This window comes from Erinaceus europaeus, chromosome 13 (genome assembly GCF_950295315.1).
Source record: "Erinaceus europaeus chromosome 13, mEriEur2.1, whole genome shotgun sequence".
Lineage (NCBI taxonomy): Eukaryota > Metazoa > Chordata > Mammalia > Eulipotyphla > Erinaceidae > Erinaceus > Erinaceus europaeus.
In genome coordinates, this window is record NC_080174.1 from 50,563,020 (window position 1) to 50,580,738 (window position 17,719).

At 40.3% G+C, this 17,719-nt stretch overlaps 1 protein-coding gene across 5 annotated transcripts in view; it reads right to left on the reverse strand.

The window, feature by feature from the left end:
* Nucleotides 1–17,719, reverse strand: part of CSMD2 (CUB and Sushi multiple domains 2) — an 814,611-nt gene that overhangs the window by 548,808 nt on the left and 248,084 nt on the right. The window lies entirely within an intron of this gene.

Consider the following 17,719-nt stretch of genomic DNA (forward strand, 5'->3'; position numbering starts at 1 on the left):
GTATTCGGTATTCGTTTCTCCTTCTGATTTCCTTTGCTTCACATAATCCACTCAAGTTCCTTCCATTTTGCTGCAGATAGGAAAATTTCACTTAAAATAACTGAATATTTCATTGTGTGTTTATATACATGTGTATATCTAAATTGTATCTTCTTTATCCAATAATCTACCGCTGGGCATTATACTGTGTCTATACATAGTTATTATAAGTAATGCTATAATATTTCATACACTGAATAGATAGAAACCCAGTATTAAAATTGCTGGATCATATGGTAATTCTGTATTCACTTTTTTGAGATGTTCCACACTGTTCAAAAGACTGCACTAATTTACATGACCACAAATGCTGCAAGATCTTTTTACTCTAAACTCTTACCAACAAATCTTATTATCAGTTTTTTTATGTAAGCTGTTTTTGCAGGCTTGAGATTGTGATGCAAGTTGGACTTGCATTTCACTAGGAATAAGTGATGAAGATATTCTTTTTTTCCTTTCTTTTTCTTTTTTCTGCATCCAGGGTTATCCCTGCGGCTTGGTGACTGCTCTACGAATCCACTGTTCCTGGGGGTTATTTTCTCCATTTTGTTGCCCTTGTTGTTATTGTTATTATTGTCACTGATGTTGTTGTTGGATAGGACAGAGAGAAATCGAGAGAAGAGGGGAAGACAGAGAAGGGGAGAGAAAGACAGACACTTGCAGACCTGCTTCACCACCTGTGAAGCAACCCCCACCCGCTGCAGGTGGGGACCTAGGGGCTCAAACCAGGATCCTTATGCCAATCCTTGCACTTTGTGCCATGTGCACTTAACCTGCTGCACTGCCACCTGGCTCCCAAGACATTTTTTCTATGTAACTGTTGAAAAATAATATATATATATATATATATCTTCTTTGGAGAAGAGTCCGTATAGAACTTTTGCCATTAGTATTATATATTTTTTAATCTTTTTGGTCATCACTAGGACTTTACCAGTTTTTTTTTTTTTTTCAGACAGAAAGATATAGAGACAGAGATACTACAACACCAAAGCTACCCTGAGTTTGGTGGGGGCCAGGTTTGAACCAAGGTCACTCTCATGACAAAGCAAGAACACTAGCCAAGAGAGTTGTTGGGTGACCTGTCTCCCAATTTAACTGTTTATTTTCTTGATGTTCACTTGCATGAGTTCTCCATGTACCATGTACTTTTGTTATTAAAGCCATATCAGATAAATGATGTGTGAATATCTTTTCCCATTCAGTAAGCTAACTTTTTTGTTTTTTTCTGACATGTTCTATTGCTCTGCAGAAGATTTTTAATTTGATGTGTTCCCAATTACTTACTTTTGTTTTCATTACCCTTGTCACTGCAGTTGAGTTCCCAAAGCCATGCCTAGTGCTGACAATCATGACATGTATTAAATCTGTTTTCTTCTATGTACTTTATGGTTTTACCCACATCTCTAATGCATTTTGAGTTTATTATTGTGTGTATAGTTAGAGTGATCCAATTTCACTCTTCTGCATGTAGTTATTTGGTTTTCCAAAGGCCGTTTGATAAAGAGATTTTTCTTTCTCCTTTGTAGGACCATAATGCCTTTGTCATAGATTAAGAATCATAGACCTGTGTGTTTATTTCTGTATTTTTGACTTTATTCTGTTTATTTGTGTTGCCTTTTTATTCCATTATCATACTGCTTTAATTACTCTCACTTTGTAATCTTGTTAGAAGTCAGGTAACATGATGTCTCCTCCTTTTTATCAAGATTGCTTTATAGTTATTTAGTGTCTTTTTTAGTTTCATGTAAATTTTAGTATTTTTGTTCTACTGTGTTAAAAAATGTGATTGAGGAAACTGGTGGTGGTGCAACCAGTTGACAGCATCATTACCATACACAAGGACCCAAGTCCAAGCCCCTGGTCCCCACCTGCAGCTTCACAAATGGTGAAATAGTGCTGCAGGTTATCTTTCTCTTCCCCATTCTCAAATTGCCACTGTCCTACCAAAAAAAATTAAGGGGAAAAAGAGCACTGAAAATTTGATAGAGATTACACTGAATTTTCATACTACTTTTGGTAAAATCAGTGTTTTGATCATAGAATATGTCCCCATCTATGAATATGGGATAACTTTTCTATTTTTAGTGCACTGTCTTTTTTAAATGTTGTTTTGTAGCTGTGTTGTTGTTGGTTTTATTTTTAGGTAGAGACAGGGGGAGAAAGACCACAGTGATGCTAAAGCTCCTTTCAGTGCTATGGAGGTGGGCATGAACCTGAGTTGGGTACAGGAAAAGCAGGCACTATTCAAATGAGCTATTTTACTGGCCTAGTTTTTGTCTTACACATCTTTTAACTCCTTTGTTAAATATATTCCTACCTATTTTATTCTTTTTTTCCCCTTTTGTTGCCCTTGTTGTTTAACGTTGTTGTGGTTATTATTATTGTTGTTGTTGCTGTTGATGACTTTGTTGTTGGATAGGACAGAGAGAAATGGAGAGGAGAGGGAAAGACAGAGAGGAGGAAAGAATGATAGACACCTCAGACCTACTTCACCACCTGTGAAGCAAGCCCCCTGCAGGTGGGGAGCCGGTGGCTCGAATCAGAATCCTTACACCGGTCCTTGCGCTTTGTAGGCTTAACCGGCTGCGCTACTGCCCAACCTCCACTATTTCATTATTTTTGATACGATTTTATATAATGATATAAATATAAAATTATATAATCATTATATAATGATACGATTTTATTTAATGAGCGATAGAGGGAGGAAGAGAGAAAGAGGCCACCATCCCAGCCTTAAATGTTGCTAGCAATCAACCCTACAGTCCAGGTCTACAAAGAAGGCTGTTTACTTACTGAGCCACCCACATAGTCCCTTAATGTAATTATAAACAGGACTGCTGTGTTAATTTTCATTTTTTGCCCATTGTTATGTGAAGCTGATAACCACTACACTACAGAAACCTTTTTTTTTGCCCATTTGTTGCATATAGGATATGATTTATGCATATGCCTGGGATGGTACCAGGGACCTCATGATTGTTGGTTTATCCCTCTAGTCACGGTGCCACCTCCATGGGCCACCTTGTTTAGTTTTAGTATGAAGTCAGTGTTGGCATCATAAATTTTGCTTGGAAATGATTCATCTTCAATTTTTGTATGAATGGAGAAGAAAGTCTTCATTGAAATTTGGTTAAATTAGCAAATATGTTGTTCTGGACTTGTGCTTCTGGGAGATATTTAACTGCAGTTCCTATTTCTTTCTCTTTTTTAAAAAATATTTATTTATTTCCTTTTGTTGCCCTTGTTATTTTATTGTTGTAGTGATTGTTGTTGTTATTGATGTCGTTGTTGTTTGATAGGACAGAGAGAAATTGAGAGAGGAGGGGAATACAGAGAGGGGGAGAAAGATAGACACCTGCAGACCTGCTTCACCGCTTGTGAAGCGACTCCCCTACAGGTGGGGAGCCGGGGGCTCGAACCGGGATCCTTACTCTGGTCTTTGCGCTTTGTGCCACTTGCGCTTAACCCACTGCGCTACCACCCGACTCCCATAGTTCCTATTTCTATACTTACGATGGCCTACTTTCTTTTGCAATCTGTCATGTTAAGATGTATTTTTTACAAAATGTATTTTTCTTGATATCAAATTTATTGTACAAATATTCTAGTAGTCTGTTATAATTCTTTACATTTTTGTGGCATGTGGTTGTAATTTCTCCTTTCTCATTTCTTATTTTTTCATTTAAAATTTTCATTTCTTAGTTTATGAGCTCTCTCTTCATAAGTTTAACTAAAGCTTGCCAAGTTTGCTTCCCCCCCCCCAAAGATAGGACTCTTGGTGTCTATGATTTCCATATTGTCCTTTTTGTTTGCGTTATTTATTTTTGCTCTATTTACTATTTTTATTGTTTGTTGTTGTTTCTTGGTTTTGCTTTATAAGTGAGTTAACATTGTTTTACAGAATTATCAGCTTTCAGGAGTTATTTTATACCCAAATTTGGTGCATGCATTTGCTATGATTTGTAACATTTCCTTTCTGTTTTAACTTTTGACATTGCTTGTTTTTTTTCTAATTTAATATTAGATGCAATATTAAATGGTTTGAAGATTTGTTGTTTCTCCATAAAGAGAAAGTCTTAATACCACTTTTACTACATCCCACAGATTTTGATAGCATGTGTCTTTATTATTATGTCTGTACAAGTATTTGCTTATTCCTGTTTTAATGTTCTCATTAACCCAATATTACTGAAAAGCATATTCAAGGGGGCCACGTGGTCGCAGACCCAGTTAATCACACGAGTATTATGCTCAAGGACCTGCATAAGGACCCAAGCCCCTACTCCCAACCTGCAGTGGAGATGCTTCACAAGTGGTGAAGCAGAGCTGCAAGTGTCTATCTTCCTCTCTCCTCAATTTCTCTCTGCCCTTTTGCATAAAATTTTTAAAAATGGCCACCAGGAGTGGTGAGTGCATAGTATTATCATTAAATCCCAGCTATAACCCTGGAGGAGAGACAAAAAAAAAAAGAGAAAAAAAAAAACAAGAAGCATATTCAATAGTGTTTATTCTTTAGGGATTTTTTCCAGTTTCTATTTATTATTAATCATTATTATTATTATCATTATCATTATTATATTGTCACTAGGGTTATTGCTGGGGTTTGGTGCTAGCACTTCAAATCCATGCTCCCAGCAGCCACTCCTCTCCCATTTTTTTTTCTTCTTTCCATTTTATTTGGCAGGAAAAAGAGAAATTGAGTGAGATTGGCAGATAGAAAGGGAGAGAAAGATAGACACACCTGCAGACCTGCCTCACCCAATCCTTGTGTATGATGATATGTGCGCTTAACCAGGTACACCAAGCTATCCCAGTCCCTTCCAGTTTCTATTTTTATGATTAATTTCATAACACTATGGTCAGAAAAACTACAGTTGTGATTTCAACCATCTTAAGTTTATTAATAATTGTTTTCTATTCCAGCATGTGGTTTATCCATAAATACATTTCTTGTGCACTTGAAAAAAAAAGTAAATTTTGCTGTTGGGTGTGTGGTAGAGGGGGCTGTGATGGCTCTGTACATGTCTACTTAGTCTATCAGGTCTAGTTCATAATTTAAAGCTAATGTTTCCTTTTCTACTTACCCTCTGGTTGTTCTGTCCAAGCCAGTTAAGTGTGATGTTAAAACCTCCTACTGTTAAAGTGCTGCTGTCAGCGTCACTCTTTAATTCTATTAATCATTCAGTTCTGCATTTTGACTTCCTATCATTTTAGTGCAGACGTTAATAAGTTTTATATGTTCTTATTGAACTAAGTCCATAATCATCATATAATGACCAACCTTGTCATTTACTAGTTTTTGTTTGTTTTTTTTTAAAGCTAGTAAACTATAGTAACTGATGAAGCACAGTTCTACATTTTGTAGGTTACCATAGGCTCGTAAATTGTTTTCCAGTCTTTTTTTTTTTTTTTTTTTTTAGTCTTTTGTTTTATAGTTTAGATGAGTTTCCTTATACATTTCTTCTGTGGACTTTACCTTTGAGGTTATCATACATGGTTCTCTACTTGGAACCGGCTGGTGGTTCACTGGGCAGAGCACACATATTGCCATGCACAAGGACCCGCAACGAAGCTGTTTCACAGGTGATAGAACAGTGCCTCAGATGCTTCCACTTCTCTCTCTACCCTATTTCTTTCTCACTTCCTCTGCCAAAACACAAAGCAAAAGGAAAATAAATGGCTTCACCGAACAATGGAGGCATAGAGACCCAGTGGTAACCCAAAGAGAAAGTTATGTACTAATACCCTATTGAAAACATTGATCTCAAACTCATTCTAATGGACAGTTTTAAAAACACATATACCATACAGTATAAATTTTGGTGTCTTGCTATTCCTACTTGAACTTCTTTTCAATTCATAGGAGTTTTTTTTTTTTTTTTTTTTTTTTAGTATTTATTTATTTTGCCTCTTGGGTTATCACTGGGGCTCAGTTCCTACACTGAATCCACTGATCCTGTGGCTATTTTTTCTTTTTATTTCCTTTTTTTTTTTTGGATAGAACATAGAGAAATTTAGAGAGGAGGGGGGGAGAGGAATATATATAGAGAGACAGAGGGATACCTGCAGACCTGCAGACCTGCAGGTGGGGAGCTGGGGGCTCGAACCAGGATCCTTGCTTGGGTCCTTGCATTTTGTACTATGTGCACTTAACCAGGTGTACCTGCCCCCCTCTTTAGTATTTATTATAAGGTCAATCTACTGGTGACTAATTCCTTTATTTTTTTGTTAGTCTATAAAACTCTTTAACTATATCAAGAGTAATAATATACTAATGTGATTTTCTTTTGGCCAGCAAGTTTTCCACAAGCAAATCTGTGTATGTATACACACACACACATACACACAGTCATTGCTCTGGGGATTCTAATCTGGGGTGATATTTTAAGGGGGGAGGGGCAGAGATAAGAGACAGAGAAAATGAGCATTATAGTTTCCCCCAGTGCAGTGGGAACTAAGGTTATCGAACTCAGGTCACAGATCCATACAAAATCTTATGTTGTTCATTTTTCTCTACATGCTTTTAGTGTTATTTGTTTATCTTTAGTTTTTTTTTAATTTTTTAAATATTTATTTTATTTATTTATTCCCTTTTGTTGCCCTTGTTGTTTTATTGTTGTAGTTATTATTGTTGTTGTCGTTGTTGGATAGGACAGAGAGAAATGGAGAGAGGAGGGGAAGACAGAGAAGAGGAGAGAAAGATAGACACCTGCAGACCTGCTTCACCGCCTGTGAAGCGACTCCCCTGCAGGTAGGGAGCCGGGGTTCGAACCGGGATCCTTAGGCCGGTCCTTGTGCTTTGCGCCACCTGCGCTTAGCCTGCTGCACTACAGCCCGACTCCCTTATCTTTAGTTTTTACTGGTGCAATTATAATGTTTTTGGAACTCTGTGCCACTTAGATTTGGATATTTGTTCCCTTTCCCAAACTAGGGAAATTCCTGGCTATTATTTCTTTAATTAAAAATTTTATTTCTTCATCTCTCTTCTCTTTCAAAGACATCTATGATGCAGATATTGTTCATCTTGATATTACGCTACTACATCATTTTCATGTCATCAGGTTTTTTTCCCTCTTTTTTTACTAATTATTTTCCATTGCTAATTCAGCTCACAAATTGGATAAGTTACTTCTTAGCTACTGCTAAGTATCTCTGTTGTATTTTTTAGTTCAATTATTGTGTTTTTAAGTTTCACCACTTGTTAAAAACTTTGTCATATTTTCTACATCCTGCTTGTAGTTCTTGTTTTGTTAATCATCTGTTGTCTCTATTCCAATAAGCATTTTTGGAACTCTTACTTTGAACTCTTCTTTAGGTAAGTTAAGTAATTTTTCTGCACTTTGATTTTTCCCAAGGAGATTTCTTTTCTCCACCACAAGATTCTTTATTTTCTTTGAAAATTTTTATTTTTTCCCCTCTAGGGTTATAGCTGGGGCTTGATGCCTACACTACTGATCCACTGCTCCTGGAGGCTATTTTTCCCTTTTGTTGCCCTTGTTGTTTATATATTTGCTCTTGTTATTATTTTCGTTGTTATTGCTGTCATTGTTGTTCAATAGGACAGACAGAAATTGAGAAAGATGGGGAAGACAGAGAGGGGGAGAGAAAGATAGATACCTGTAGACCTGCTTCACCACCTGTGAAGCAACTCCCCTACAGGTGGGGAGCCAGGGGCTGGCTCAAACCGGGATCCTTATGCCATCCTTGTGCTCTGTGCCATGTTTGCTTAACCTGCTGAGCCACCACCAGGCACCCCTGAAACTGTTAATTTCTACAAGGTAAACTAAATATCTTGCTTTTCTTAACTTGCTGTACTGACTTTTATATTAAGATTGTAGTTTGTAACAGATAATCCTAGTTTGTTTCCCCAGCACACCGATGTGTCTGTTGCTTTGTAAACAGATGCCTCTGCATCTGCTGCATGCTGGAAGATTTATTACCAACACAGGGTGAGGGAAACAAAGAGATTGGCTGCTACAGAGAACCAAGAGTTCAAGACTCCCTCCCTGAGGCTGGACTTGCCAGACATGAGATGGAGATTGGCAGTCACTGTCCCCTCTGTCAGTCCCTCAGCCAGAGCTTTCCCAGCAGCCTCAGACTAACACCATACCCTCACTTGTAGTCCAGACCTGGTATGCAGATTCTATAGCCCAGATCTCCCCTAAATCCCCCCTCCCTCAGAGCATGAGCAGGAGGAGAGTGATCTAGGAGCTATGAGTTTAGACTGTGAACAGATCTCAGTGCTGATAGCCATTAAAGATGACTACATTGTGGGTATTTCTCAGGACCTGTGAGAGTCATCTATAAGACTGCTTCCTTTGAGCTAGGGAGAGAATTTCATGCTATAAGCACCAAAAGTCCTGGGTTCAATTCCCAGGATCACTGTAAGCCAGACTTAGCAATGCTCTGGTTAAAAGAGAAAAAAGAACATCTCCTTTGTAGACTTTACTCAATCTTCTTTCTAGGTTTCGGCACTTGGAGCTACAAGTTGGAGGGAGTTGAGATTCTTCTCTTAGTAATTGGCACTAATAGAGCTTTCCCTGGATGTGCAAACTGACTGCAGGGACTGAGAGCTTTAAGTCTGAAGTACTGAAGTGAAGCACCAAAGGTAAATGAAATCCTAGTGATGAGCTCAAGCAGAGGGGTGACAAGTGCTTTGAATAACACAAAAGCTAACTGAGGAGAAGTAGAGAGGAGCCTCTCCTATCCAAGTACTAAGCAGGCCAGACCCTGCTTAAGTTCTGAACTGGACACTTTCAGAGAGTTGTGGCACAGATGAGAAGTTCTTATCTAGTAAAGGTGGGGAGGGCACAAGTGGACCTCTCAGCAAGTTCCACTAACCATGCCTTTCCCCAAAGGCTCAAACCCCAGCTGCCTAAGTAGACTCAAGTCATCAGTCACTATTTTAGCAAGTGTTGTGTTACAAGGACTGTCTGATGGCCACAGACACCCCTATTAACAGGGCTTGGGTATTACACTCACGAGCTCAGGCTCCTTTGAGGATTTCCAGTGACACGTCACCATTTCCACACCTGTCTGTGCCTTGCTTACTAGTGCAATCCTTAAGTACTAGGGACTTGATATGAGACTGAAGTCTTTATTACACACACACACACACAAAAGAATTTTACCACAGGTAGACCTCCTGTCATGGGTCATGGCGTCTCAGTAGCATTCTAAGCAAGAATACACTGTACCTTTTCCAACCCTCTCTGGTGTTCTCTGTCACTACTTATGTAAATGTTAACCATTCAGTTGTCTGGTCATTTTCAGGAACCACTGGTTTCATAACTGTTGTTTTGTTATATTACGTAGACAGGGGGTAAGCACAGTGTCTTTACTATTCCATCATCTTACCACAACTCCTGGGCAGTTTTTCTTGGGTGCAAGAAAAGACACAGATGTCTCCAAATCTAGGGAACATGATTTCAGAGGCAAGGCCTCTAGATTACTGCAAAGCAGAGCTGAGGTCGAGAACAACTCAGTAACTAATCCACACATGTTATTTTAGAAGTCCCACTGAGTTATCTTTCTGAGGTGTCAACTGTTCAATCTTCAGGGTCTTTCTCATTGCTGGGATTTGACTTCTGAAATCAGCAAGCTTGGCCTTTCCCCTGTCTCCATAAACGCCTTTCCTGCCCCCTCTAAATCACACTTGCGCTATCCTTTCTTTTTATATGACGATCCTTGTCATCTCTCCTGTGGACTTCTGTAACTAACTCTTTTCTTCCTGCTACAGGTTTCCTTCTCTTCCTTCTCTAATACTCGGTCTCACAGAGGCCAGAGCCAGTAACCAGAATGGCAAACTCACTACCGCCTTGTCCTCTTCACTCCGACAGGTACACTTGAGCCAAAGGTGGCCATCTTACCACCAAGGTATACCATAAAATGCAGCATCTCTGGACTCATATCATTTACGTGAGAATAAAGAACAATGTGAAAAAATGTATAAGGAAAAAAAAGAAAATATAAAGGAAATCTGGAGAATTTTCCTATTTTAACCAGGATAAATAATGTGCTGGGATCACACCATTCTTCTATGATAAAACCCCTGTTGGCATTTTTCTGCCTTATCTTCTGTTCCCCTAATCTTGCTTTCTCTATTATTTCTCTATTATTGCAAACAACAGATACACCCAAACACACCCAGCATTGTTTGCAAATTCTCCATCCATCAGGCTTCTTGCTATTTTAAGGCCATATTTCCCCTTGATACCCTTGATGTCTTGTATAAACTCTGAAATCTCACAAGAAAACATGCTGGTGGAATGTAAATCGAGGCACAAAACCACTGGTGGTTGGCTCCTAGAATCCTAAAGCCACCATCCTTTTAACTATAAGCTCACTCTGGTCATTTTTGCTAATTTTGCAGCCTCCGTTTAATATGACTGGATTTTGGGGGGTCCCACTTATAGAGTGAGGTTAGGGTTTTACTTGTACCTCAATTTCTGGGCTTGACGTCCAACACTGAAATTCATTCATTCATTAATTTACTATGCCCTGGCTTTGAAACAGGAACTGAGCCTGCCTGTGATTGATTAGGTGTCCAATTCATCCCTGGACTCCCCAGAAGGGCAAGATGTCATTGTGCTTTCATATTTCTAGAGGTTGTTTAATGCAAGCCAGGAGAATATTTCTTGTTGGAATGGGTTGAATTAATTAGAAATGTATTACAGAACATGTATATAGACAACATTAAGCATAATCAAATACAAAAACAAAGGTAGAGTGTCTAACTTTTCTCTATGGGACCAGGTAATATATATTTTTTACCTCATAGGCCAGGTCATGCAGTCCCTATCCCAATGAATTAACTTGTCCACTGTAATGCAAATGCAGTCATACAAATATGTATAATTTTATAAATTAGTAAGTAAAATTATATGTATAATTTTATAAAGTAGATCATAAGTGACAGTTTGACAACCCTGGAAAAACTAGTGTTTGTTCAGTGTGAATTTAACTCAGGTGACTGATAGAGATCTCTGGAAATTCACATATACGCATAATTTAGAAGGGGCCAGGAAAACAAAAAAACCTGTTTTTCTGGGAGTTGTGGTGAGAAAAGACTGTGAGCAAAATAGCCTGTACAGGGTCCTGGACAGAAGGTGACTGGCACCAAGTGAGACAGGGAGAGAAAGGCATCTGAGGACTGGGACTAAAATCAATTTTCCTTCCCCCTATAATTTGGCCCCAGAGGCAGGTGGTATTGTTCTGGTTGCAGGAGAGGGCTTACAAGCATTTAGTCCCCACTCTTTCCCATTGAAATAGGATTTATTTGAGTTCTTACAGCTACTCTTAGGAAGGTATTTATAAGCCTTGTTTTATTAAAGAGAGTTGAATCTAGAGCACTGATGGGTCACACAGCTAGTAAAAACAATAATAGGCACCTTTAGGATGCTTAATATGAGTTAGGCACGCCACTCAACATCTTACCTAGACTCTTTTATTTCTTCTTACCCTGGTAAGGGTTCCAAGACTGCTCCATTTAGATGGGAGGGGAGGGGAATGAGAATGAGCAAAATGAACTCTGACCTGCAAAGATGGGTTGGAGACCAGAGCCACTGGATATCAGTTCTGTGACCTTTCTCAGGTTGTAATAACCTCCCAGAATCCATGGCCTATGTCTCTCTTGCTACTTTCCTAGCACAGTCAGTGCTCTGAGCCCCTGCACAGGCTCTCTATGCACCAGGCCTACAGTAACCTGGCCCCCCAATCAGATCCCTTGCTGGCCCTTGCCCTGTCAAGGGAACTAACCAAGGCTGTGGCTGCACAGAGGGGCGCACAGTGTGGGCTCTCGCAGATATTTCAGAACCACAGGACCCCCACACACTCCTTTCACTTGCAATTCTTCAGGAGCAACACCAAGAAGGTAACACTCTAGGCCCCAGAATCGAGCTGCCAGCTAAAATGCAAGCTGACTAGGTACATTTTAATTTCAGAGAACTCTGTATGTGTGTATGTATGTATGTATGTGTGTGTATGTATGCATGTATGTGTGTATGTATGTATGTATGTATATATGTGTGTGTACTGAACAGACACTGAGAGGGAAGGGCAGACAGAGAGGGAGAGGGAAAGAGAGACACCTGCAGCACTGCTTCACTACCGGTGAAGCTACCCCTCCTCAAAGGTGGGGACTGGGAGCATGAACCTGGGTTCCTGTACATGGTAAAATGTGTGCTCTAGAAGCTCAGATGCTTCTGTGTATAAAAGTATCCCACAAAATATCTGGGACACACTTACAGAAAAATATGTGTTATCTGAAATTCAAAGGGGCCAGGAAGTGATACATCAGGTTAAGTGCACACATTACAATATGCAAGGACCCATTTTAAGCTTCCACTCTCCACCTGTAGGGGGAGGTTCACAAGTGGTGAAGCAGTACCACAATTGTCTTGACTTTTCTCTATCGATCCAACAAAATAAATAAGTGAAATATTTCTTAAAAAGAAGAATTTCACATTGAACTGAGTGCTTTATACTTTAAACCGCCAATTTTGGCAACCCTGCTCCAGTGAGGAGTATCTTTTTCATAAATGATTTCAGCATCATACAAACCCTGGAATTCTCTGGGGGAGGAGGGGGTGGGTAAAAGCACAAAGCTATCCCTGCCTTTAAGGAATGTAGGTTGACCAGCAGAAAGGCTAAAGAGGGGTCAGTCATGAACTGGCAGGACATAGGATTTAACATGAGTGGGGTTCCATGTCTGATCGCTGGCACTTCCTATGCTAGAATTATGTCCTGGTGACTGTCTCCTGTGTGCGTGTGCGTGTGCATGTGCGTGTGTGTGCTTGTGTGAAAAATAGCCTACTAGGGCTATTTTTGGACTTTGAGCCTGCAAAATCTCCAATCCTGGTGATTTTTTAAATAGAGGGTGAGAGACAGAGAGGAATAAGAAAGAGAAGGTGAGAGACCAAAGCACTGCTGACTGTTCCTGAAGTTCCCCTGTGCAGGTGCTTCCACGTGGTGACCAGGGACTCAAAGCTCAGTTCTTGTACATGGTAATGTGCAGATGCTACCTGGTAAGCCATATCCAAGCCCCCAATAAATAAATATTTTCAATTAATATGGACATGGCAAGTTCAGAGCATCCCAGGGTGGTACAGCAGGACTGCAAGGGAGCAGTGAGCTATGCTGCCTGATTCTTTTCCCAGTCCTTCTCTCTGGGAGTTCACTGTCTTTTCCTGCACATTATTTCCTGCTCCTGTATAAGGAAACTAGAGGGCCTTAGTGGTTTGTTAAGTGTTTTAGGCTAGGAATAATTTCCTCCACAATGCAGCCTCTATTCACCTCTGTAGTCCCCAGCACTGATGCTCTCTGCTCAGCTCTTCCTGGCCCCAGTTGCCTTGGTATAGGGACTGTCTAGTTTCTGTAAGCTGAGCAATACATAGGAATCCACTGTACCCAAAAGGAAATCCTATTAGTTAGGTGTAGGATAGTCAAATATAGGGTCCAGGTAACAGTGAGCTTGGACCCTATATGGTAGGGTGTACAAATCAACATGTGCAAAGACCCAGATTCAAGTACCTCGTCCCTACCTGCAGGAGAAAGCTTCACAAGTGGTGAAGGACTACTGCAGGTCTCTCTGTCTGTCTGTCTGTCTGTCTATGTACTCATACCTTCTCTATTTCTTTCAAGAAAGGGGAAAAGGAGAAAATGGCCACTGGGAGTTGTGGAGTTATTGTGAAGGCCATGAGCCCCAATGATAACCCTGGTGGCAATTTGAAAAAATTAGCTAAATATACTATTTGGAGCCATATCTAGTTAAGTATTGAGTGAAGTTGTGCAATGTTTTCCTAAGTATGTTAAATGTAACACTGGATGAAAGATGAATTCCATAAGAAAACCTTTTAGTGGGACATGAAACTTAGAAGAATTCTGTAGAAATACAAACTCTACCCTTTTGAAGAAACCAATGCTCATGAGTTTGGGTACTTTTGCAGGAGAGAAACCTGTAGAGACTTGTTTAATCCAGAAGTGCCGGAAATTTTACTATAGACTCCTTTTTTTCTTACTCAGAAACACATTTTAATTTCTACATTGTCCCGTGGGATATAGTTTGGGAATTGTGAGATTCTAGAGTAAGATAAACCTGAGTTTCTTGGCCTTCCTTTTCAATCAGCACCATAATGAGATGACAATAGCTGATAATTACACAGAACTTTCTAGGTTGACATGCTTTGTTTCTTTTGCCATCAAAAGTCCCTCTTTGTTTTTTGAGGCCAGACAGGGCACTTTAAGGTCTCCCTGGGTCAAATGGTGAATAGCTTTGGGGAGTGGGATCAATTCTTAATCAAGAAGACAATTTATCACGTTTAGCTGAAGACAGCATGTTACAGAAGGGCAAAGACATAAATCTTTTTTTTCCATATAACTTTTATGGTTGGGTATGTTTTCCATTTGGCTGGGATAGAATGACTCCCAGGTCTAGTGGGCCTGAACTTCCTAAGGCTCTTGGCTAAGGCAAGCTGTATTTGGCCCTCAGCCCTGCCCAGCTGCAGAGTCATGAGTCTTGAATCAGCCCTGGCACAGGAACTGGTAGAGGAGGAGGATTTGACCTAGCTGGGCAGGAGCCTTTCCCCAAGGCTGTGATCACTAACCTTGGGTGGAACTGATGCAGAGAGGTCATTCTGTCCTTTGCTGGGGCTGTCCCAGTGAGTTGTCTGACTGTTCAGGTCTCCCTCACAACACCCCCGGCTTAGTAGCTTTCCTTTCAAGATTGGACTTAGTCCCATATCCTGCTGGCTAGCAGGGTTGTACTGTCTTTGGGTATTAGCACCATTTGCAACTCCAGCCTTAAAGACCACACAGCTCCAGAATTTCCACACTCTCCACTTGGTTCCCTGCCCAGGGTCTGTGATCCACAACAGACCCTTTCAGCTCTCTTTCTTCTTAAGACAAACAAGAGTTTAATTTGTATGTTACTGCAAGAAGCTCAATATTACAAAGGGTCTGGACACTGGACCTCCTTTTCCCCAAGAAGAATCATAGGGATCCAAGGAGAAACTGAAGGGTGAGGCTTGTAGTCACCACAACCCACCTACTTCTTGTATCTTGTACAAAGAATACACATGAGTACAGTGACTACAAACAAACTGACTGAGAAGTTCACCTGTTTATTATGCTGAGTGAAATAAGAATAGAAAGACAACTACTTCATGGTTTCACTCATATGTGGGAAATAGACACCTAGGCAAAAGAATCTGAAGAAGAAGAAGAAGAAAAATTTAAGTTCCAAATTCTCTTTCTCTCTCTCTCTCTCTCTTCAGAGCAAACTCTTTTAGACTTTGCAAAAACTATGGTGGCTATCAGAGAAAGGACAAGACTTTGGTGGTGGGTGGTGAATGTGAGTTATATACATTCATATGCGTGTGTGTGTGTGTGTGTGTGTGTGTGTGTGTGAAATTATAGATCTGGAATCCTATAATTTTGTAAAAAATAAAAAAGATAACTGTTAAATCACGTTCAGTAATAAAAAAATGTGAGAGGAAAGTGAACCCAAATCTCTTGAGGATGTCTGTGACTCCTCACTTTCTTCTTCATCAGCACCAAGCAACTAGCCACTTCTATGAACCAGCTTTGCATTGAACTCTGCTCAAAACCAGTCTTCTAGCAACACTGTGAGGTGAGTACTAGACCAGTTTAATAGGTAGAGAAACAGGCTCAAAGAGGTATAACTGCTTACAATCACACAGCCAGGAATCTAAGACCTGAGAGGCGAACCCTGACAGCTAGGCTTTCGCCCCTGATCCCTGACTTCCGTGCTAAGGCCTAGAGGCTGAAAGAGGACTGCTACAGCACAGGCTTACTGGCTTACTGGCTGTGAAGTGGCTGGAGACTCTATCTCCCATAGGTCTTGCCACTTGGACCCAAATCAGTACCTGGGGAACATTTTACAGTATGACGGGAGCAGAGGGCAAGGAAACGTGGTATCTCTTGTAGCTCTGCTTATGTTCACTGATCTCAGAACTTAACTACCTCCACTACTCTACCGCGGGCAGAGTGTGTGCTTTGCATGTATTAGCTCCTAGGTTTGAGTCTCAGTGTAGCATATGACTGAACAGCTCTCTGGGTTCTCACATACAATGAATAAAGAAAAAAATATTTAAAAACAAGTTATAATGTGCAAGGACCCGGGTTCAAGCCCCTGGTCCCCACCTGCAGGGGGAAAACTTTACAAGTGGTGAAGCAGTGTTACAGGTATCTCTTTATCTCTCCCTATCATCCCTTTACTTCTCAATTTCTGGCTGTCTCTAAAAAAAAAAAAGATAGACCTTAAAAAAAAACAAAAACAATTTCACATGGCAGTTTCCTCCATCTCACTACTTATGTCACATAGCACAATTACCTCCAATTCCATCCACATGGTTCTAAATGATACAATTTTATTCTTTTTTATTAAAAAGTAGTGTTCCATTGTAGAATTTTTCTACAAATTCTTTATTTACTTATCTATTATTGGATATTTAGGTTACAAGTAATGAAACTATAAACATAGGGGAATATAATGGTTTTGCTCACGTATGGAATGTAGGTCGTTAAAGTAAATGAACTTGAAAACTAAGAGGATAACCAGACTGTCTCTTGTACCATAAGAGAATTAAGATGCTAAGCAGGTGGGAACAGGTTGGCAGTAGGGCAAAGAACTTTGCTGGGGAGGGTGGTGACTTACATGCACCAAGTGTGGGCATGAAAATACTCCTGATAATTCTGTAAAACAATGTTAAATCGCTAACAAAAACATTTTAAAAAATTATTTCATGAGGACCCCTGTGCAGGTGGGAATGCAGGGTCACACAGGTTAAAGTAGAATTGATTCTGCCCTAGAGAGGCTCCTTACTTGGAGCCTCTTTCTGATAAAGCAGGCAGGCAATAAGCACACATCCAGTCATACAGACCCACAGGCACACACACACTGGTCCATTCTCATATACAAACATGCATATGCAAAAACAAACAGATCCAGAATGTATCTGCCCACAGCTCTTGCATTCATACATATGACAACAGACACAACGCATTCTCCCACACACCAATGAGCAGCCCACCATTTATGCATCCAGTAACGACCCGCTTCTGCATTGCCTCTAAGGGAGGTTAGTCTCTCTTTCTCACAGTATTCTCCTTCTATAATGGTGGATGCTGCTGTCACTGTTCTGCACACTCATAGGGCCTGCCTGGCACCTGTGCTGAAACACCTGACATCCCAGGAACAGTACACAACGCAAAGGACTGGGCAGGGATGCAGAGTGATCCTGGAGATGCTTCAAACAGCTGTAGGCTCAGTCTGTGATCTGCAGGTACAGATCACAGTGCTGCATATCACAGGCAAGAGAACACGGCTTTAGGGAGTCTCTGGAGATGAATGGCTTAAGTTTCAAGTTCAAATCCCAATTGTTCCTTTAAAAAAAACTTTTTATTCATTCATTTATTCATTCCATTCATATGCAAGAGGGTGAGACCAAGAACCATTCTACTCTGCTATGAGTGGTTCTGGGGTTCAAATCTGGGCCCACCAGCTTGTAAGTCCTACGCTCTACCACTAGTAACTCCCCAGTCCAACTCTGTTGCTAAATGGGCCATTTTCTTCACCTCCTTGTAACTGTTTCTTCACCAGTACCCTGGGTAATGGCTGCACTAAGCTTAGAGAGCCATGGAGAGGACTGAGAAA